This window comes from Aulostomus chinensis, chromosome 4, assembly GCF_037954235.1.
Source record: "Aulostomus chinensis isolate RoL2024-O1b breed Wild chromosome 4, RoL_Achi_v1.0, whole genome shotgun sequence".
NCBI lineage: Eukaryota > Metazoa > Chordata > Actinopteri > Syngnathiformes > Aulostomidae > Aulostomus > Aulostomus chinensis.
Window position 1 is genome coordinate 26,517,860 of NC_141323.1, and position 24,860 is coordinate 26,542,719.

The 24,860-nt window shown below is 41.4% G+C and overlaps 1 protein-coding gene across 1 annotated transcript in view; it reads right to left on the minus strand.

The window, feature by feature from the left end:
- Positions 1-24,860, minus strand: part of LOC147264631 (uncharacterized) — a 163,678-nt gene that overhangs the window by 15,224 nt on the left and 123,594 nt on the right. The gene's annotated exons all lie outside the window — the stretch shown is intronic.

The following is a 24,860-nucleotide window of genomic DNA, read 5'->3' on the forward strand; positions in this document are numbered from 1 at the left end:
CAGAGGAGCTGCTGTGTGATGAATGCTGATGTTTGTCCACTGCTGTGATAAAGTGTCACCCTGTTACTGTTACTGACCATTTCAGCTAATTCCCCTGCTAATGAGCACAGCAGATAATGCAGCTTGACCTTCATGCATGGTTGGATGAGCGTCACCAGGTGAAGCTTCTCTGGTTGACCAACATGTGGAATCTCTTTCAATACTCCAGTGGTGGTTTAAGTGATGAAAATATGGATTAGTCACTGGAAGTGTGTGTGTGTGTGTGTGTGTGTGTGTGTGTGTGTTTAAAAAGGCAAAAAAAACTTTTTTCAGCAATAGAACTTTAATACAAACACAAAATGAAAAGCAGAACAAGCCAGAACCCAAAATATGGATTTACAGAGGAAGCGTGCTGGGCTCAGAACCCAGAGGTTGATGGATCAAAACCATCCTCTGCTAAAAGAAGGGAACAAAATAAACCTGATTGTTTTGAAATGTGAATCTGTTAAAGAGAGGTGGAAATGGTGAGGTAGTCAGTTGTCCCTTTTGTTTTATTACAGAGACCTCATTGTTACTTAAATAATTTTAATTCTTTACTTGAAGATTCACGCTTTTTCGCTCAAAATGTATAAAACTTCTTGCATGTTGGTGCCCCATCACACACAACAGGTGCACTTGTACTCTTTTCACCTCTGACCCACAAACATTCATAGTCTTCCAGTGAACGTCCAATTATCTTCTGAAATCAGTGATGAATCTTTACCTGCTGAGACTCATTATCTCTGACTGTGACTAGCATGTGCTAGCAGAATACAGCACTCCTTCTTCATTGTCTGTCTTTGTCTCTGACCAGCTCTCCTGCTCTCTTTCCTCCTACCAGTCAAAGCAGACATCTTCACCTACTGATCTTGGATCTGCTGCCTGTTCCTGCCTAGTAAAAGAAGGATCCAGCACCTGGTTCTCCAGGCTGAATTAACTCCAGGACGTTGGCCAGCCGTGTCAGTTGAAACCTTATTTGTCCAAATAGAGAAAAAATAAGTCTGATTGTTAATGAAAGATGTCATCATGGCTTTGAAACTGTGGTTGGGGACAAACCAACATGAGCACATTCATGGAAGAATAGCAATAAAAACAGGAAGTGTTAGTTAGCAAGCACTCACCAGTCTTTCACTATCATACTTGATTCTAGTGGGAAAAAATGGCTGCTGCTGACTGTGCTGCCTGGTGGTGGATCACTTTTCACTATCCTCACAGGCCTTGATGGAACCAAAAAAGCGAGTTCCTGGAGAAGATCTTCCAGGGGGTCCAGGTTAAAGCGGTGCCCCAGCTGGCACCAGGCGCTGACCCAGGTCCTGCATGTGAGATACTGTCAGTTCTGTTCTGCCCTGCTCACAACCACAGGCTGGTGTTGAGGCCTGCAGCAACCAGGGCCCCAGTCACCAAGTGTATAAAGGCTGGTCATTGTGGCAGTGGGAGGAGTCAAAATGAAGACAGACCAATGTGAGCAGGACGTGACTGCAAAAGTAAGAAGAACTTGACCATGTTTCCTACAGTACCCAGGAGGCTTGGTAGTTGTTGAAGGAAGCTCCAAAAGCAAAGAGCAGACAGCAGGATATAAAAAGAAAAGATCCAGACACTAAAACTACAAGTAGAAACAAGATGAAATACTAAAAGCTTTGGAAAGATACTCCAAGGTTGTATATACATTATTATATACACTACTATTCTCCATGACTCCTAAAGAGGGAAAGGAAAAATTAGAATGTGGATCAGATCAGCTGATTTCAGTGTTAAGTCCATCCCTCCATCCACTTTCTATTCTTATCCTTTAAGGGTCACGGGGGGGGGGGGGGGGGGGCATCAGTCTCATGCAACCTAAACTAAAATATTAGTCAGATCAAATTCAAATTAAAGCAAGAGTTTCCATATCAAAGTCAGAATTCCTGATGATGTCATCAGGGCTTTGACAGTACCTAGAATTCTGTCTTTGATCTCAGGAGGACATGAAAGAAACACAATTGAGGAAAGTAGAAGAGAGCACATTCAGCTTCATTAGAAACACTTGAACTGTTGAACAGTAGAATTTGTTTGAAACAGTTTACATCACTGAGTGACAGGATTGAAGATGGAAGATTTTCTACTTAACATTTAATTCTAACTTAAAACTGGGGATGAACATTCTCAGTAGTTCATATACTAATATACAGAGTAAGTCATGTCATTCCCTTTTGGAAAAAAAAACAAGAAAAAAAAACATGTGAAGCTCCTCCCCCCAGCTCCAGATGGTACAGACAGATATGAGAGTGACAAGGAAGCAAAGAAGTGTTGTGCTCCTCTCCAGTGCTCTTGTGTTGTTGTGTTCTTCTCAGCTCCATCATGAAGACGTGCTGGCAGTGGGCGCTGGTGGAAGTTTGCAGCTCTCACTGGAAAGTCCTGAGGCTCCTCCCATTCTGAAGCAGGCAGTTGCTCCTAGCCAGCCGACACTTTCCCTCTCTTGTGTAGGAGTGAAGAACAAAATCAAAATAAAGAATCATCACTCTTTCATTGGGGGACATTTTTTCTCATTCTAAAAATTCAACAGCTTCTATCATTTCTTTTACAGAATATGTCAGTGATATACTCGGATTTTCTGTTGTGCTGTCAAATTAACTTTTATCGATGCTTCACACTTCAGGTGTGAAAGTTTTTCAGTGGGAAAGACATGAGAATGAGGACGAGGCTGATTGATACTCTAAACTGACTCTAGGTGTGACTGTGAGTGTGAATGGTTGTCTGTCTTTATGTGTTGGCCCTGCAATGGACTGGCGACCCCTCCAGGGTGAACCCACTTCATGCTGAAAGCTGGGGAGACAGGTCCCCCCACCCCACAACCCTTAACAGGATAAGTGGAAGAAAATGGATGGATGGATGAATGAATGAATGGATGGATGGATGAATGGATGGATGGATGAATGAATGGATGGATGGATGGATGGATGGATGGATGGATGGGCTACAGTTCAGTCACTGTGTCTCTTGTTCCCACAGTGATTTGATGCATCCTACCAACACAGCAGGACTCACCAGGAGACAATGGATTGTCAGTCATTTTTCACTGACAGCGCTGGAGCCGGAGCCCACAAGGTCACAACTGGCATTGGTGGACTCCAGGGTATGTTTGGACCTACAGAAATGCACAACCTGTTAATGACAACACTTTCATATATTTAGCCCTGCTCACAGATCTCTGATACAATTTTCAAGTCATACAACAGGTTCAATGTTGACCCTTCGACCACCGTTACACTGAAGCAGAGTTCAATGGCAGTGTTGCATATGTTGGGAGGAGCCTGTGGCTCTCGGTTCAGAGGATGATTTGAAGAATTTGTTGTTGCTGAACTGTTTATGCTTCAATTTCTGGACGTTCACTGGTGGAATGTTTGTGGGTCAGAGGTGAAAAGAGTACAACTGCACCTTTTTTGTGTGATGGGGCACCAACATGCAAGAAGTTGTCAAACATTTCCAGCAAAACAGCATGAAAATTCAAGTAAAGAATTAAAATTATTGAATTCAGCGTTTAACTACCAGGCCTCTGAAATAAAACACAAGGAACAACTGACTACCTCACCATTGACTTCACACTGATAACCAGGAGGTAACGTGGTAGTCAGAGCAGCGATGCTCAGGTCTGTGGACTGAACAATGTCCTCTCATTCACACACACACCACTCTTTCATTGGGGCTCCTTTCTCCTTGTTCTGACACAGAAATTCAACAGCTTCTGTCATTTAGTTTACAGGAAATGTTGATGACACTTTGGGATTTTTTGTTCTCCTGCTGTCACTGTCAAGTGCCAGCTTAACATGTGAGAGGTAGCAGGATCCATGCATGTGTTCATGTTTACAGCAGACAAGGAGGAAAGAGGGAACCCAAGAAAACAAGTCAGCGTGAAAGAGGAGCAGATTTTAAAACTCCTCATCATTTCCACCTCCAGGAGTGAAGCCCCAAGAGGGTCCAGCTGGCAGAGTTGTCACTCATTTCTCCACCACCTCACTAACCTGAGCTGTAGCATCTGAGAGAGGATGTCAGTGACTTTTAGCAGTGGTTCTCACTTCATCTTCTCAGTATAAAGTTTAAAGCGAGCTGGCCAGGAGTTGAACCTAGAATCTTCTGATCCCATTATCCATTATTATTATCCATTGCACCACCAGCCCTGTGAAGGAGCTGCTATGTTCATGTATGCTTGCTTTTACAGAAAATCCCAACAATATGGTGGCATTTTCAGGGGACACAATGGTGCAGTGGTCAGCACTGTGGCCTCACAGCAAGAAGGTTCAGCTCTCCTCTGTATTTGGTTGCTAGGAACCTGAATCAGTCCTCAGTGGAGCGGTGCTGCTGAGGCTGAGTGAGGCTTGAGTGAGGGACTGAGCAGGAGCAAACAGGTTCAAGCAGGTTCAGGCAAACTCCACTCAGTCCACCAACATCAAAGCAGAGGAACTGAGTTCATCTCACAAAATGATTCATATCATCTCCACTTGGAATGCTCTGGAACTACAAGTTCACTTAAAATGGCCGACTTATGACAACAGAAGGAACTTTGAAGTAGATTTGATTTATTTAAGTCAGTGACAGTCATTTTTTTCAAGAATTTAGTTCAGGTAACTTCATTGTTTTACTAAGATGAGCTTTAATGTTATAAAATTGAAACAAGATCTTCATGTGTTGATGGATCCATCACAAATATGAGCCTTCCCAGTCTGTCAGGTGGTAGAATTCAGTCAGCACCAATAACAGGAGAGTCAGAGTTTAGAAACCAAAGACAGACATTAAAGTCTCACATTAAAGTGTTATATCTTTGAAAATATACTGCAACACATGAAATATTATATTTCCATGGATGGAAACCTCGTTCTTATATTCTTTAATATACTGCAATAGTAATGGACCCTCTATGACCCTGTAGTGATGAATCTATCAAGGAGAACAAATTATTATAATCAGAGAATTTTGTAGTCAAGTTTGAGATCAGTTTGATCCTCTCTCTCGCTCTCCCTCTCTCTCTCTCTGTCTCTCTCCCTCCCTCTCTCTCTCCCTCTCTCTCTTTCTCTCTCTCTCTCCCTCTCTCTCTCAGGAGCTTTTAAATGAATATTTTAATAAAACAGAACAGGAGACTGAAGAGTGATCACTAAAACCCACAGGCTGAATGGGACATCTTTTAAAAATATTGAACCATTGAGTAAAACCATAGAAGCGCTCCTGTCTCGTCGGTGCTAACAAGTTAGCTGTTGAGTGAGTCCAGCTGTGCTGTCTAGGAATCCTGGTAAAAAGCCTCCACACATCAAACAGCTGGTGTGTTGGTGGATCTGTGGATCCTGCTGGAAGAAGCAGGATGGAGCTCTGAATGGTTCCTGTCTAAAAGAGCTTCTCTGTGCAGCTCCCATCAGCTCCTAAAAACAGGAAACCAGCAGATTCAGTGTTGAACAGTGGCATTAAAATGTTTCAAAAGCTGTCCTGTCCACCATTTGTTGGTGCAAAGACATTTAAAAACACCAGTTGAACATTTTCCAAAGTTTTCTGTGTAGGTTCTCATTCATCCAGGTCATCGTAGATCGAAGCGAAGTAAAATCTGGTCAACTGGACGTAAGTTTACGTACCGTAGTTTAAAACTTACGTCCAGTTGACCAGATTTTACTTCGCTTCAATTTTCCAAAGTTGCTCTCACCTTCTTTCAAACACCTGGAACGATTTCCTCCAAATCAAAAGAAACTGGTGAAAAAACAACAACAAAAAACTCCTGGAGAATCAAACTCCACCCTCTGCTCCAACTGGACTTGGGACTTCAAATGACCTCCATTAAAAGCCTGCCTGCATCCCCATTCACTGACTGTTGTGCTGTGGGTCTCCTGGACAAACATGGCAGGGATCCTCTAGATCTCCAGGAGTTTAAAAAGAGCAGCTCTTTTAAAATGGGTTCTGGCTCCATTCAGGTTTAAAGAGCTGAGATTAAAATCACACATGAATAAAAGAGGGAACCCAAGAAAAAAAAGTCAGCGTGAAAGAGGAGCAGATTTTAAAACTCCTCATCATTTCCACCTCCAGGAGTGAAGCCTCCCGGGACCCAAGAGGCTCCAGCTGGCAGAGGTCTCACTCATTTCTCCACCACCTCACTAACCTGAGCTGTAGCATCTGAGAACAAATCAGTGACCCCCTTCAGTCCAGAGCCGACTCCACAAACTCTTGAGCCCCACTTTACCCACAGCCAGCCGGCCTCCTCAACACTGCATGACACACGACGACTAAATTGAAGACTGAGGAGTCTCATCAAGAGATCTGTCACATGCGTCTGCTGTGGAGGGTCAATCTGTCCGTCCACATTCAGATCATTGGTGCAACGACTCTGCTATGATCAAACTACTCAGGATGAAACAGACCAATGTTGACATCAAGTAGCAACTCAGCAGCTGATCAACAGAGTCCTAAGCACCAGTAGAGCCTGTTCATCGTCCCTGGGTGATCTTAGAATTCTTTCTTTGATCTCACCTTGATTTCTCAATGATTTTTTTGTACACACAAATTAGGAGTTGATGGGAGTTGTTGCAGATACCAGTGTCCAAAGTCCAGCTTGAACCCAATTTGTGCCACTTATTTGTCAAGCTAGCAGAGATTCTTTTCACTGCCAAGCTAAAGTGACTTCTGTCAACAAAGGTAAACATACAAAAGGATATTTCTACTGTCAGTTCAAGATTTTTATCAAACTCCTTTTTCATAGCTTCAACCTTCCTCTTGTGTTTGCTTTCTGTTCCCATCTCTGATGTTAACAGGTCAGTTTTGACCCACGTCTTCAATCAGCTGTAAAATAAACTAAAAACAATTTTCTATCATCCAAGTTGTTTCCATCTCTTGGTTTCCTTGTTAGGCTTCCTTATCCATGGAAATATTGATTTGAATATTTTGTTGTGGGCCTCTGGACCTTTTCTAATCAGTAAACCCTCGATTTCAGTTTAAAAAATTATCAAATGAACCTCAAGAAAATAATATAAATATACAAATGTTGTTGTGTTTGCTGACCATTACTGAGGGGTGTTAGAACACATCTCTGACATGGATTGGTTTTATTTATTGTTTCATTTTAATATTATTAACTATTGTAACATCCATGGTGTTATGGATCAGTGTGACAGTCTAGACCCCACTGTCACTGTTTGTCCCTGGCCCACCTCAATGAGTGCACAGTTGTTTGGTGGGATAGCATGGACAAACCCGGAGACGGCCAGCAACGTTGAAGGACATTTGTTCGGCAAGGCCATGCATCAAACAGGTTACGGCCTTCTCCCTCACCAGGGCTCTGAACTGGATCCTAAAAGAGTCAGGGTGGGGCTGGAGCCTTTAAGTAGGCGTCGAAGGCTACGCCCAAATTGGGGCGAACCATTCCCTGTCCGGAGACAGGGGAACTCGAACAGTACATGGACATGTGAATGGGTTTGGTCAATGAAGGACACTGGACATTTGTTTATTGCAAAGTAGCAGATATATATGGTCACTGAAGGACATGGTGTTTCTTTGCTGTATGTTAAGGTACACAGAACAATTTGGGAAAACAATACAACTCCCCTTAACTGGTCTTTGGTCTGTCTGGTGGGAGGGGCCATGAGAGTATATAAGGGGTGAGAGTGGGCTAACAAGGCAGTCTGCTGTTAACTCTGCTAGGTTAGGGACCTCATTGCTGAGGTCCAGAGGTGAATATTGTTTCTCAAAAGTTCTATTGTTTCCAAGTTATGATGTTCTTTCTATTGATTAAGCTAAGAGTAAACCATGGTTGATATGTGCATTGACTTATTCTTGTTGAAAGTATACTGCTAAAACATAGAATGTATGCGTTTGATCAACGTTAAATATTTTGATTTGCATTTTGCTAAATTACTTTGTATCTGAGTTATGCTTTTGTTTTGAGCTCGTTATTTAGTTTTGATGATTTTTATTACAGACCTCTGGTCCCTTCTGTATATAGCTGCTTTATTATATTTGTGTATCACAACTGGGGAAATAAATATTGTTACAACTTATGCAACTCTGTCGTGTTTTGCCATCAATGGTTTAATGTCCCCTAAAGCTGAGCGCAGAAGGGAGACAAATGTCTGGGAAGGCGGGGTTAAACAGGCCTAACTGGGAACACTGGCCCGGTGCTCCCAGTCAGCCTGATGACCAGGCTGCTCCAGACATGCAAAGACACAAACACACCCACCAAAAGGACCCTGCACACACAACGCTGCATAGGACCCCAGGCCTGGGGCCGTCACCAGTGTTCCCATAGAAACCACCACCGTAGTCCAATATTGGGAACATGAACTGTGTCATAATACTTTTCCAGACTTCTTGTGGAAAAAGTCAACAGAGCGACAAAAGTAATTTTAGCCCACCAGATATTTGCTTGGACACTGAGTTCATGTGAAATTTAAATGACAGCTGAGAATCACGCCAGAGGCCTGGATATTCAAAGTCTTCAACTTTTGCTTTTGTTGTTCCATCAAGAAAGCCAATGAGCCAGTTAGTTGACAACCAAGAATCAGGTCAAATGGAAAACAACATACGATATGAGGTTTTTCTTGTTTCTTGATGGGCAGCCAAAAATATTTTCAGCATTGGATCATTAAAGTCTGTTTCATTTCTGATGTCGTGTTCAAAAATAATTGCTCACCTAAGAGGATTCTAAAAAGTCAGACTTTCTCAGTGATATTCTCTTCTCAGGCTTTCAAATCTTTTAAATTTCCATTTTCCACAAGTGAGTAGAAAGTTGTTACTCTCTTTGAATCCAGGATTTAAATCTGTGGTTCATTTCATGAGGCTTGAACCCAGGATTAAAAGCACATCATTAAATGACTTGTAGTGATATTCTCCTGTTAACATTCCAAATTATTCATTGAGATTTGGACTTTACGGAAACATTTTTCCAGATTTTGATGGGCCAGTACAGCAGGAACTGGGGCTCATTCATGTAGTGGTTTAAATTTGAGCCTGGGTTTCTTCCCCTGCAAGATAAAACTGGAAAGCATTTTGTTCAATTCAGAAACGGTTTTGAAGGCAATTTCTCCAGTTGGTCCTGGAACTAGAAAGAGATCTTGTGGTAGGACATTTATTTTTACTCTATCAATCCTGTGACTCAGACTCAGAAAGGAAATGGAGTTCCATCTTCTTCTATCATCTTCAAGGAGTTCTGGCCCCAATCCAGGTGGAGGGTTTCCTCCATGTGTTCTGGAGGTGAGTGATTAAAGGTCAGAACCTGTGTTTTAGAATGGAGAATTTCCAGCAGAGCTTCCCAGTGTTTCAAAGAGTTTTATTAATGCAGGTCCTGTGTTAGGGGGCTCACTTCAATATGTTAAAACATCATCAGCGTCAAGCACCACCTTGTGTTCTTCTCCATTTATGTGGACACCTTTAATATTTGTGGTCTCTCTCAACCACTGTATGAGGGGCTCGATATAAAGAGCTGGAAGCAGCAGGAACTGGGGGGTCATGTCTCAGAGTCTCTCTTATTTTGATATCCCATTTGTGTCCTATTCTTCCTGTTTTAGTTTGATGTCGAACCTCCCCTCTCATTTTCAGGTTACTTCACTTGCCCTTGTCTTCTGTTTGCCTGAGTCTCTCGGTGCATCCGAATAGACGTCAGGACTCTGAGAGGGAACGACCTCAGCAGAGACTCCTCTATTTAGAGGAAAGGAGAGCTTAGAGAACACATTTTTGACATCATTCAACATCCTCAGGGACGATCGTTTACAAAGTTTGATTTAATATAGGACACATAAAATCACACTACATGAAGCAGGCTAATGAATAATAAATCAAATATAAAAATGCTTTATTTTAAGATATAAAATATCTTGTGAATATCTGGAGCTTAATTCCAGCAGCAGACCTCCTCAGGTGATGGAATTTATATTTGACATGTTTACGATTAAATGAGACACATTTGCAGTCCATTGAAATCTACTTGTGTTCATGGTGAGTTGATTTCAAAACATGAGCTGACAGAATCTACGTTTAGGGAGGAACCACCATATCCAGGTGTCTGGACCTTTTAGTAGTCAGAGCCATCAAAGTAGCAGACTAAGCTAGTAGACATTAGCATTGAGAAGAAACTGACCAAACACCGCCCTATTGCATTGTGGGAAAATTCTGCTTGGTTTGTGTCCATCAATACACACAAGAAATTTGTCTCATGCTGCCGTGACCTGGAGTCGAACCGGGGTTGCTGCGGCCACAACACAGAGTATAACCACTAAACGATCACGGCCTCCTCAACAGCAGATCGAGCTTCCATGTCTTTGTCGAAGGTGAGATCAAAGAAAGAATTCTAAGATCAAACACAAAACTCTGAGATCAAAGGTTGAAGTTCCCCAATATTCAATTTTAGCTCAGACCCTCTTCAAGGTGGAACCAGCAGAGGAGCTCAGTAGAGACAACTGGACAGCAGCAGGACAGAACAGAGGCTCTCCACAATGGCAGGAGACAGGAAACAATTTTCTATCATCCAAGTTGTTTCCATCTCTTGGTTTCCTTGTTAGGCTTCCTTATCCATGGAAATATTGATTTGAATATTTTGTTGTGGGCCTCTGGACCTTTTTTTCGTCAGCAAACCCTCGATTTCAGTTAAAAAATGATCAAATGAACCTCAAGAAAATCATAGAAATAAACAAAAGGTTGTTGTGTTTCCTGACCATTACTGAGGGGTGTTAGAACACATCTCTGACATGGATTGGTTTTATTTATTCTTCATTTTAATATGATTAACTATTGTAACATCCATGGTGTTATGGGTCAGTTTCGACCCTCATATATTTACCTCAACAAAAAGGAAAAAAAGTCTCTTTTTCAGCAACAGAACTTTAATACAAACACAAAATGAAAAGCAGAACAAGCCAGAACCCAAAATATGGATTTGCAAGGTCAAACAAACAACAACCAGTCAAGCAAATCAAACCAACAGAAACCAACTACTGGTTCAAAACCAGTAAAAAACAAAAACAGAGGAAAAGTCTCTGTGTGTAAGAACATGCATGTGTATGTGTGTGTGTTTAGATGTGTGTGTGTGTGTGTGTCAAAAACTGACACACACACTTCATTTTTTGACAACATGAGCCAACAGTGGTGGTGTCTGTCAAAGAGGTTGAGCTCTGTCCTTCACCTGCAAGATTTCAGCAGGCAGCTCAGGTCCAGTTTTCTTCCTGTGCCACCATGATAAGTTTCCTCCTGAGAAGTTCTTGTCCAAGGTCATAGCTCGTAAAAGAATTGTCACAGTGATACTGGGACCCTGCAGTCCAGTCGTCATATCCAGGACCACACTGGACATGGCCGTCTTTGTTTGTTTTGTTGTTGTGCAATGTGAGAGAACATGACAGACCATTTTATACCAAAGACAGGCTGTGTGTGTGTGTGTGTGTGTGTGTGTGTGTGTGTAACCATGTTAAATTCTTTTAAATAAATATGTTTCAACCTGCTATTATTTGTATGCTGTATGATTTCTGCAACCCAAGACTAACTCAGGTGTACATACTGCAACCTAAAGTATGGTAATGAGGAGAATGATGAAAAATCCACAAGGTGATCAGAAAATAATAAATGTATTCAGGAAAAAAAAACCCCATCTCTGAACATGTATAATTGAAATATGTCAGTGGGACTGGCAGAATCTGGCTTTACCACAAAGTGTCTCATCAAGAGATCTGTCACATGCATCTGCTGTGGAGGGTCAATCTGTCCGTCCACATTCAGATCAATGATGCAACAACTCTGCTATGATCAAACTACTCAGGATGAAACTGACCAATGTTGACATCAAGTAGCAACTCAGCAGCTGATCAACAGAGTCCTAAGAACCAGTAGAGCCTGTTCATCGTCCCTGGGTGGGCTCGAACCACCAGCCTCTCGGTTAACAGCCGAGCGCGCTGACCGATTGAGACACAGAGACTCTGAGTCTCCTGCTTTTCATGAAGAGTTTTCAGGCTAAATTTCAGAGTGTGCGGTCCACACGGCACATTTGAGGGAACATGAAGGACAGATGAGAGTCTGACTGTCATGGTGAAAGCCTTCAGCACTAGAACTGAAACAGCCCCCACCATCTTAACCACCCCAGACCAAACATCATCGTCCAGCCTCCAACCAGAGGTCCATCAGTTATCATGGGAGCCACGTGTGGAGTCTGGATTCTTTTCTAGAATGAGACGGCAATGACAGTCCTGCCAAGTGACATCACTGACATGAATGGATGACTTCAGTCACGTGACTGGATGACTTCAGTCACGTGACTGAAGTGCTATGGTTCTTCTGATGAAGGGCGGCATGATGTTTGCTGTCTCAGGCTCCACCAAATGTCCTCTTGAGGACGCCACAATGTGGCCTCTTCAGTGCTCCATCTTCCCTGCATCGGAGACACAAGGGTTTCTCCTGGTGCCGACCCGATCATCCTTCTACCGAATGGTGCGGCGATGGATCCTCAGAGGACGCTGGGATCCTTCTTCTCGTCAGTGCCACAGTTTTTCATGGAGGGAACAGCAGGAGCTTTTTAGTCATGTTTTGCTCGGTGTTTCCTGCTCAGAGCATCAGGATCTGTGACGCCATCTTGTGGTAGTGGGTCATCATCTTGTTGTGTGATCGTGGATTCATTCATCTGCTATTTCAACACATTCAAGTTCATTATCCCTACATGTCAAAACACATTTGGTGTGGAGTTTTACTTTCTGGCCTCAATCATAATGTGTGCATTTATTCTTCATGAACATTTCTCAGCTTTGTAAGTTTATGATATTTTTTCTTCCTCTGTTTTCTATTCCATTGTTGTTGATGATTCTATTGCAGGTTTGAGTTCCCTGTCGACTGAAGCAGAAACAGGAACAAAAAGCTGGAGGTGGTCAGAGCTCCAAGTTGGGATGCTGATATTAAAGTAGGAGATGAACACATCCAGGTTAGCCATCACTCTCAGAACCTGCTACTTTACCTCTTCAGAATGTAGCAGCATAGCATAGCTTCATCTCACCAGTTAGTGGCCCACTTTGATGTCTGGGATATGAGGTTAAAGGTTCTTTACAGCTCTGAATGAAGGGTTTATAAAGTGTTAACAATGCCATAAATAACACAAGCATTCAGTAATCCTTGATAAAGGGAGACTCACCATCAAGTTGGACAAGTTGAAGAACAAAAGGACTTCTCCACTATCACATTTATCCTCACTGGTCCATACTTGGGGACCTCTGTACTAAATGGAGAGTTGAGGAAATGGGCTTGTTGTGGCCCTGCGGTCCACAGACCTCCTGTACAGTCACCAAGAACTGGCAGACACAATCGTGATGGAACCAATTATTTTAAAATGACAGTAACAAGTAAGAAATAAGGCATTACAGCTTTGAAGGAACTTGTCCAGCACTGGTTTGTGAGTGGGTGTTGTCCTGTATTGGCAGGAAAAACTCCTTGAAATGTCATGCAAGTTTTTTCTTCAAAAGAAATGTGAAAAACATTCAGTAACATCCAGGACCAAAGACAAGAGAGGGCAACGCTCCAGGAGTCTTTGATCTCTGAATTCTGTCTTTGATCTCTGAATTCTGTGCATTGATCTCTGAATTCTGTGCATTGATCTCCTGCTTCAGTCTTTGATCTCTGACTGATCCTAAACTAATCAAAGGATCACATCAGCATATTGGTCCAGTCTACAGATGGTGATTTTACCAAGTGCACTGCAGCAGTCCTTGTTGCTGTCTGCTGTTGTGTCACAGCAAAGTAAGGAAACAGCCTGACGGTCCTCAGGAGGAAATTCAACAACCTCCAAAGATGGAGGTGAATCTAGACCTGCTCGTGTTTACTGTCCTTGATGAACTTGGGCGGTACTCTGGTGCAGGGATGAGCTCATTGAGATGATCTGGGATCAGTCCTGATGTCAAATGGACAAAATGTTTTTTAAATCTCTAATGACTTGTTTTAACTGAACCTACTGGATCCTGTGGTGCCTGATGAGGAGACAACTTGGGTACAAAGTTGAAGAGGAGGGTTTTTGGAGGGGAGATGATTTTTTTCCAGTGTTGTAAATCAAAATAACTACAACGACATGATAGAATTTCTCAAAATGTCCTGACTAAGATGGATTCCAAACCAAATCAGCTGTCACAAGGGAAAGTCTGCATGTAAACACACACACACACACACACACACACACACACACACACTGACATTCCCAGGGACTAAACCAAACCAATTCCTACTTAACCCTAAGCTCCACCTCAGTTCCAGATGAAACTGGTTGAACATGGAACCGTCCCACTTGGAACATTTCCATCACCTTCACCACCACTGGAGTATCGACAAAGATTTTGGTCAACACCAGAATGGTTGAGACAAGACAACATGCTACCAATCCTCTCTCTCTCCCTCATCATCAGCTGCTCCAGCCCTTGAAAGAAAACCTTTGACACATGGACCTACAGTAGGAGCAGATGTTGTCTCCTCTGGAACAGCAGTTTAACATTGTTGGCAGGACTCGAACCTGCATGGGGAGACCCCAATGGATTTCTAGTCCATCGCCTTAACCCCTCGGCCACAACAACTACACTCCCATGAACATGAGTAGAGGATTGATATTCAACAATTTATCTTCATTGACGCACAGTAGATTTTTTTTATATTCTCACACACACAAACTATTTGTGTGTGTGTGTGTGTGTGTGTGTGTGTGTGTGTGTGTGTCAGTGGTTTTGACTGAGTAATGAAGAGGAGGATTTCTCCATTTTTGTCATCACTCTGCAACCAATTTTCAGTTTATCTCATAAGAATGAACAAACTTTGACATATTTCTTTCTTTTGTGTGTCAACAACTTTGGTCTTGAAAGCTCCTGACAAACACACCACATGTTACACACTCTACACTTTTAATCTGTTGACAATGTAGACAAATTTATATATATTTGCTTAAACTGTAGTTAAATTTATACATACATTCACTTAAAATAGAGTGTAGGACACACAAGGCAGTTGTAATAAAGATGTTTCTGTGGCAGTTCCCAAAGAGGTAGGAAAGGTTCCAACACTGTATTTAGTTCATCAATGTACTTCTTTAGTGTTAGTAGCGGTACCGGGATCTCCTGCTTATGCATCCCAGGCAGAATCGATGACTTAGCTACAAGTCACCTTATTTGACCTCGTGAACATCTGGTAGTAGTAAAAGGTGTTTTACAGAGGGGTCCCACAAATCTCCAAAGCACCAGGATTATTTGGTGCCATTGTGACTCTAGGAAGGAACTTATAAATACTGGAGACAACACAGATCGACATTCCAAGATATAAGACAACAAAAAAAAACTTCCTATCAGCAGTGAAGCACAGACCAGACTGTTTAGAGTGGACAGGTGAAAAGGTCACAACAGGGAATAGTGGGAGTGTAGCTCATGCTAGCATCACTCCCTCAAGCTAATTAAGTCAGAACAGAGTCCACAAGAATTTCCATGGTGGGATGAGGCCGTGAAAGATAAGAGCATGGCCGTAAATCGGAAAGAGGTTTTAATCTTCACAGCTGCAACAACAAGGCCACGATGGACCAGAAGGGACTGGCATGGGGTCAGACAGAAGATCCTGCAACACACATGAAGATCAAAAATACACACTTGCACGCAGAAGCGATCACATAAGCACCTCCCTGTAACACATAAAAACTGGAGAAGATAGTTAGATCGTTGGACTTCTTGCCCCAACGCCAGGGACGACGCATCTGAGTATGCTGACTCCAGCATAGGGGAAGACGATCTCCAGAGCTCTGTATTCTTTCCTGTTAATCTGAATAAATTCTTTTGAACCAACTGGAAGGTGTCCTCTCCGGATTTTGAACAGCGCAATACATATACTCTGTGGGTCCTTCTGATTGAGTAATGATGACTTTTTGAAAAATTCCTACAAGAACATGAAACGTGTGGCCCCAGTGACCCTGCATGATATTTTTGTCCAATTTAAATTTTGATTCATGACCCAGAACCACTCAAAACCCCAGAAAAATAAAGGTTTTGGTGCATTAAAGACATAAATAGTAATGTTTCAAGGGGGCTGCATGCACAGCAAATTTCTGAGTGAAAAAATCTGGAGTTTGACACAAAGCAGTGAAGGAGTAAAAATTTTGGAGTTTATTCCCACATTGAGACTCCAGCTCGTGTTAACTGATACTCTTAAGCAGTGTGGGAAAAGTCGTACATTCACTGGGTGTTCAGGGCAGTGAATCACCTCCACCCCAGAGTTCATTCAACGTTTCTCTCGCTCCTACTTATACAGAGACAGGTACGTGAGCAATTGTACCTCTTAAACCGTTCTTAATGTTGATATGTTTCGATTTATGTAATATCAAACTGAATACTGGCCAGGACTAAGTGACTTGTAAGGAAGAACTTCAATTTTCCAACTCTTGCAGAACGTCGTCAGTGAGGCAACTGGGTAAGCGAGCTTCTTCCAGTCGTGCTCATATTTCATGTATTAAATGAACACTGGCTCTTGTCATTCCGTCTGGTGTCGTTAAAAAGTAGTTTTGCTCGCTTCACGTTCGGTTGTTTATTTTTTATTTCCTGCGCGTGTCGTTTTTAGACGAACTTCTGTCACAACATCGGACTGGACACGCCGCGGCTCGAAGGCTGCGTGACAGGACACCGGGGCCTTCACGAGAGGAACCTGACAGGTAACATTAACGCTTCACATTTACCACGAAAAGCTTTGACAAGCAACGCGACCGTGACGTACTGTAATTGTGAATCAAATGGTGAAAACACGGTCGGCTAGTCGTGCTAAATAATGTGATTAAATGCAGACTAAGCTAAAGGAGAACACCAGTGATAAGAGTTCATGGTTTAGAGTGCTGTTGTGTGCAGACATTGGATTACTAGCTCTGGAAATTGGCTATGCTGAGCAAAAGCAGATTTTTTACACAAAATGTTGCTGTTCTTCAGTCTGCCAGTGTCTTTTTTTCTACTGGCAAATGTTTTTAAATGGGAAAAGATAGCCCACCCAATTTTTTATTGGCCCTCTCAAAATATAATTTTTGCCTACACCACACTGGGCCTCCTTTACTTTAAAAATGATTAAAATAATTCATTATATACCGTAACAGCCCCAACACAGACAGACTGTTACAGTTACAATCCTTTCTTTGCTATTAATGTTTATATTAAAACTCCTTTTTCCCTTAAGTGCTCAAGATGTTGATAAAGGTGAAATACAAAGGGACAAGGAAATGTGTTAAACTGGATGAAATCAGCTTCTCCGATTTCATCGGTTTGGGTAAGTTAGGTTCGTTTTGAATTGAGTAATTCATGGGGCTTTAATGACAATGTGTTAATGGAGTGTTGCTTGTCATGCTTCAGTTCATCAGAAATTTCTCATACCAGAAGAGACAATGCTGAAAACCACAGATGACCAGGGAATAGAGGTGGATGAGGACGTCTCTCTGGAGCTTGCGACTGTTAAAGATGTCTGCTTCGTCATCTATACTGATGATGGTAAAGTGGTGTCAGTTTCTGTTTTATCATTATGAAGTGATGATATTCTTGAGAAAAATGTTCCCTTTGAAAGAAATGTGTCAGTGTTTAATTTTTTTAATCAAAATAATTGGATATTTAAAAAAAGCACAACCAAATGTCTGCTTTTCAGACCTCCAACCACCAGACCTTTTCAAGGACAACACTGACAGTGCAGACCTGGCCGAGTATATAACACTCAAACCATGTGGTAGGGAATGTTATCACGTACAGAATGAAATACTAAGTAACTATTCTCTGTTGATAGCAAGTAGTAATGTTGATTTTGGTGATCAGGTTTATGCCTTATACACTGATGGGGTTTTTATCCTCAGATTTGGCACTTCTGCAGCCAGGTGAAGGATCCTCCTCCTCCAGTCTAACAGATACACTGTCCATCACAAGCTTAAGCAGCCCAAGAAGCGACACAAGTGATGCTGGATATCAACTTGCTCACCCTGATATGGACAGCACCCGTGCAAGAAGTGTAAGTGTAGTGATTTACATACTTGACAGTTTGCTAGTTGGTTAGCGTAACTTAGGATGCAGATTAAACTCAGGGGCTACAGATCTTGAAAGCCTCATCCTAAATGATATTTTTTTGTGACAGATTGATGTTTCCTGAAGAATGATCAGTACTTTTGGTCGCTAATTCTTATGATCTTTTTAAAAATCTATTCCAATTAGGTGGTGGAGCAGATTCCGAGCTCAAAGCCAGCAGGGATGACCGTGATTAAGGAGTATGAAGACACGGGGAGTTTGAAAGATTCAACTCGCCCATTAATGGTGAACATCATTGTGGCTCACATGCGTGAAAAGGAAGGGGAAGAAGCTTGATGCTGGTACCTAAATGTTCTTTTTTTCAGTGAAGGAAAGAATCTTTTCACAAACAATATTTATGTATTTTAGGAGAGCAGTAGCCAAAACAACCAAGGAGTTTCATGCTCTTGGGATTGTGTTACTCTTCCCATCTTTGAAGGATCCATACTCAAAAAAGGGATATGTGAGTTTGCATTGTAAATACAGTGTGAAATCCTGATCTTTTTCAGAATTTTACCATTTGCTTTCCTTTGAAACTTTAAAATGTCAGAACTCTAACCACAGATATTATTTCCAGGAACATTTCTATGACATCCAGAGCAACACAGGTTTTCTTGAGTGGAGGGTGAAGACAGTTCAACGTCAGTCGAAAACTGCATCAACTTCCCACAACAAAGTGATGCGTAAAGGAGGTCCCACATCGTCAAGGACAGTTGGTCCCATTGATGACCAGCAATCAGGAGATGGCTGCACGGAAGCAATGTCTCATCTTCACCACACAACTGACTGTGACTTAGTCTTCCAGAAGATGAGAGAAACATTCCTCTATCGCCAACAGATGATCCATGATCCACAGCAGTCAGCAGACATTCTCCAAATGTTCCCTCGTTTCTTGGACACTAAAGGACTGGTAGGAAACAAATACGATTTGAATAATATTTCTTAAAATAAATTTTATTCAATTGATATGATTGTAATGGTAGTTCCCTCCGCTTTACATTAGATTTTGCAGGATTTCTTGCTGATGTTTGGATGAGAGATTCCATCCAGGTTCCTGGAAAAGTGGACCACCTGCTTTAAAGACAAGATCATCCGAGAGGCCAGGAGCCTGAGACAGACACCTCTTCTGAAAAAACACCTCAACTCTGCCCTAAATGAAGAGTCTGACACTGCTGATGATGAGCCAGGTCGTATGTTGTTAAGGGTTTGTTTGCGATATCATAAGTTAGCATACATTTTTAAGCAAATGGGAGTATATCTGATTATTACTGCCGCCTGTTTTTCTTTTAAAATGTAGAGAAAGATATTCTTAGGTAAAATATATGTTGATTTTTGTCTGCAGAGTGGGACAGTGACATGGCCTCCCTTCTTGTCTTGCTGCATCTGCTTACACCTCAACCAGCTGGACGTAAGCGGCCAAAAAAGATCAGTGTTGCAGAGGCTGCAGATCATTTAGTTCTATTTCAGAAGGTTTGTAAAAGCCACGTGATCTTTTCCAGTATTTTGTAACATTTTTTTCTAGTTAACTGCTTATGTGACAGTGCTTCTCATTGTGTTTCAGGCGTGCCAGAGCTTGGAGGGCCACCTTACCACAGAGCGAAACCCCCAGCCATATCTTTTGGCCAGAGGAACCTCACGAGCACAGGTTCTCAGCTTCTACATAGTCTTGGATGGAAAGCTTCTTCCATGTCAGTCAAGTACATCTTTGGGTGCATTTGATGAGCCGTTCAAGTCTCATTTTGTTTTCAGTCTGAAATATGATGATGCTCTCTCCAGCCTGTACACATTTTTGCAGACTACACTGTCCAACATTGACATTGACACAACAGAAGAAACTCCAAGAGTCAAAGAGTTAAGAGCAAAGTTGTTGAACAAGCAGTCGCTAAAATGCTGAGATGTTTCCTCTGTGCGTCATCCTTTGGTCCAGCTCTGCTCTTGTTCAGGCACCTCAAACTAATTCATGGAATGTATCCAGGGAAAAATTTAAGCTGAAAACGTGGTCAAATAGGATGCTGCTTGCAGTTCTCAAGTTATTCTGGATTTAGAAGGCACCTCATTAAGATACATGCACCATTTGACAGTCCATGTCTGACAGATCAGACCCCTGTCAGCCATGACACTGAAGAGCACGATAATTTGAAGTGCTTCAATGATGAAACCCCCTCTGCTTCATCACAACACCAAAATATTGAAGAAGGCTCTTCAGTGCCACTAAGCAGCAAGGACATGTGTGCATCAATTATTGCCGAACTTTTAGGAAGTGGTGTACCAAATACTGTCGTACTTTCTACCGTTGAGAACTTGGAGACTTGTTGGAGACTTGCAAACTAATATACAGGAACAAGTGCTGAACTTAATACCAGCCACCAATCCCGCCAGATCGGCCATTGAAGAGTTGTTTAAACACACAGACAATCCTTTCAGCCATTTAAATTCAAATAGCAAGTTGGAAAAATATTTCACAGAAAAATGGGATATCATGCAAGCAGTTGAAAAGCGCCTAGGTGTAAGATTTGATACCAGACGAAACACCAAAACTGGAAACTAGGAGCAAGTTCCAATCATTGACAAATTGATCTGTATTCAATAGTTAAAACACTGCAGTTCATTTTCACAAATGAAAGTATTTGTGAATTGATGCAAAAATCTACTAGCTGTGACAAATATGAGGACTTGTGTGATGGAAGCTACTTCACAAATCATCCCCTGTTTTCAAGTGAAAAGTTTGCTCTCCAGTTGTACTTTGATGAATTGGAGCGCGCTAATCCGCCAGGTTCAAAAAAAGGTATCCATAAAGTTGTCTGTCTTTACTTCATTTTAAGGAATCTTCCACCCAGGGTGAATTCAGCCTTGATGAACATTCATCTGGTATCATTGTTCCATGCACAAGATGCTAAGAAATATGGTATTGATGAAATATTGAAACCCTTAGTAAGAGACCTGAAAATATTAGAAACAGCTGGAGTTGCTGTTCCATTTTCTGAAGTCTGTGTTCGTGGCACTCTTGCACAAATGACTGGTGATAACGTGGGTATGCACAGCATTCTTGGATTCATGGAGTTATTTAGTGCAAATCATTTCTGTGGGTTTGTCAAAAGTCAGTTTTCTCAGAAGATGACCCGTGTTTGACTTTAAGATCTGCAGTTTTGAATGACCAACATTTTACTGCTCTGGAAAATGATCCAACAATAACCTCCTTATTTGGCATTAAGCGGAACAGCATTCTGAACACTTTGCAGTATTTCAGAAAATTATGCTGTTGACATCATGCATGACATTTTGGAGGGGGTTGGTCAATATGAGGCCAGGTTACTTTTTGAATACCTGATGAAACATTTCATCACTAAAGAAAGCCTGTTGAAGAGGATCTATGCTTTCAAGTATGGCTATTTGGAAAAGAAAAACAAGCCAACCAAGGTTAAGCTTGACTGTGTGGGACATGGACTCGGGTTAAACACATCCCAAAGTCTGTGTTTGATCACAAACATACCCTTAATATTTGGTGACCTGGTACCAGAGGATGATTTGCACTGGCATTTGATGCTTTTGTTGCTGAACATTATTGACGTTGTGTTTTCATACCCAATCACTGAAGGGATGACTGTGTATCTAAAGCATCTTATTATCGAACATCACCAACTCTTCAAAGAACTTTACTCATCAAAAACCTTGATCCCAAAACACCACTTCATGGTCCGCTATCCTCGGTGCTTCTGAAAAATAGGACCACTTACTCATATCTGGACAATGAGATTCAAAGCTAAACATACATTTTTCAAGGACTGTGATAAGAACTTCAAGAATTTGACTGTCTCACTTGCAAGAAAACATCAGTTTGCTGTAGCCTATCATTGGGAATGCTTGGCCTTAAAAGCAGTCAAGTCTGGTCCAATCAAAATGTGTTTACTTGAAACATCAAGATGTATCTGCATACCTTCACACTGACCCACAGTCCATTGTCAACCTGACAAACTGGGTAAAGTGTGATGGAGTTGAATATCATGTTGGCCTTTTTGTTTGCATAGGCACTGATGAAAACATGCCTTTGTTCAGCAAAATAACCACTATTATCTTGCATAAAGGTGAAGTGTTTTTTGTTCTGATGGAACATGAAACTTGTTTCCATGACCATTTTCTTGCTTTCCAAGTAAATGAAATCAACCCAAATAAGATTCTGGTTCTGGAAAGAAGGGCCTTAAGACACTTCAAAGCTTTTGATGGCCAAATGTCCTGTGGGTGTGATTCATGTTTTTATGTTGTGTCAGAGAGTTGTATTATTTGAAGTGTCAAAATGTTTGATAAAGGAAACTGAGTGGAATTGATCTTGACTTGTATGTACACGTGTTGAGCTTAATGATGAGTTGAACTGTTTACATTATGTCTGCAATCCTGCATTACAAGGAAGTCACATTTGTTAAATGTGTCAATATGTCAAGGTTTTTGACAAAGTTTGCACTGGATGGATTTTCTCCAAAGAATTTGTAGAAATCTAGTTGAGATTATTTGTTGAAAAATTGAAATATGTTTTTGTATAACATTTTGTTTTTTATTTGACTTACATTTTATAACACCGTTTTGCAACTGTTAAGCTGCCATTATAAGTGTCTTTTGATTTGAGGTTTTACCTTATTTTCTACTTGAAGAACGATGTTGTTGAACAAAGCTCATTGTTAGATAAATGATTTTACCAAAATATAACTTGGTTCACAAGTATGTATTCATGCAGCGAAGTGTTGCTGACCTAATGTCTCAATGTTTTAAATAAAGAGAGGCATTAAAGTAATTTATTTGGTGTATTTCATATTTATTTTACCTAAAAAAAACATTTTAGTGTCTTGAAATATTAACTCCATGAGTGTAAAATACAACACATATTAATAGTTGACTGTTAACACTGAAAAAGAGTTAACATAAATGTAACTAAATATAAGAGTTAATTGTACTCTGAATGGGAGTTGTTTTTTAACTCCTGTACATGTTCAGTTTTAACTCCTGATAGGAGTTAAAAGATCAACTCTCAGAAAAGAGTTACTTTAACACAGCCCAAGAGTTTATTCGCTGGTCTCACATGTACACTCAGATTGAGTTGATTTTAACTCACAGAGAGATTGTTCCCGAATCCTAAATTTGCTGTGAGAGCAGCCACCAAAATCTAACTACAAATGTTAGATCAAAGTCTACTGAAGAATTGTTGTTTTTTTAATGTATTTTCTTTGATTCACATTTTGTCCATTAATTTCATAATCAGAGTCACCATCTCATCACATGACTAAAGTTTGGGTTCTGTATTGGTGGTAAAATATCCTTCCATGCCCCTCACTAGTTTGCACACAGAAAAGCATATTTTACTGGTTTAAAATCTCTTAGCGTGTTCTCTCTCTTAAACCAGCTGTGGCAGCTTTCATTGTGTGATTGATTTTAAGATATAAATATGGAACAGAACCATTGGAATAAGATGTCAGGACATTTGAAGGAATTTAAATCTCCTGTTGAAATGTTGCAGTGTGCAGCTGAGGCTCTCTGGCAGTGGCACAAGGAGCCACAATGGCAGAACCTGGACCCTCCTGGAGGAGAACCACAGGTGAGGGCCTTCTTGGCTCCAGATTGATGGAAATCAAGTGTCTCAGGCTGTTAGCAGCCATGAAGTTGATCTGGATCACTCTTCACCATCCTCACAGGCCTTGATGGAACCAAAAAGGCGAGTTCCTGGAGAAGATCTTCAAGGGGGTCCAGGTTAAAGCGGTGCCCCAGCTGGCACCACGTGCTGACCCAGGTCCTGCATGTGAGATACTGTCAGTTCTGTTCTGTCCTGCTCACAACCACAGGCTGGTGTTGAGGCCTGCAGCAACCAGGGCCCCAGTCACCAAGTGTATAAAGGCTGGTCATTGTGGCAGTGGGAGGAGTCAAAATGAAGACAGACCAATGTGAGCAGGACGTGACTGCAAAAGTAAGAAGAACTTGAGCATGTTTCCTACAGTACCCAGGAGGCTTGGTAGTTGTTGAAGGAAGCTCCAAAAGCAAAGAGCAGACAGCAGGATATGAAAAGAAAAGATCCAGACACTAAAACTACAAGTAGAAACAAGATGAAATACGAAAAGCTTTGGAAAGATACTACAAGGTTGTATATACATTATTATATACACTACTATTCTCATTGACTCCTAAAGAGGGAAAGGAAGAATTAGAATGTGGATCAGATTAGCCGATTTCAGTGTTAAGTCCATCCCTCCATCCACTTTCTATTCTTATCCTTTAAGGGTCACGGGGGGGGGGGGCAATCCCAGGTGACACTGGACAAGAGGCAGGGTTCACCCTGGACAGGTCACCAGTCCATCAGGAGAAATGAGGTGGTCGGTATCATGCAACCTAAACTAAGACATTCGTCAGATCAAATTCAGATTAAAGCAAGATTCTCCAGATCAAAGTGAGAATTCCTGATGATGTCATCAGGGCTTTGACAGTAACTGGAATTCTGTCTTTGATCTCAAGACATGAAAGAAACACAATTGAGGAAAGTTGAAGAGAGCACATTCAGCTTCATTAGAAACACTTGAACTGTTTAACAGTAGAATTTGTTTGAAACAGTTTCCTACAATTAGTGACAGGATTGAAGAGGGAAGATTGTTCTACTTTAAATTTAATTCTAACTTCCAAGTCAAGTCAAGTCAATTTTATTTATAAAGTGCCAAATCACAACAGAAGTTATCTCATGACACTTTACAAGTTTATCTCATGAGATCGGTACCCTGGAAGGTATCACCTTGATGCTTGATGTTCCTGCCTGTTTAAAGGTTTTGTCACCACTGTTGCAGGATGTGCTTGCTGATGGAGAATTGT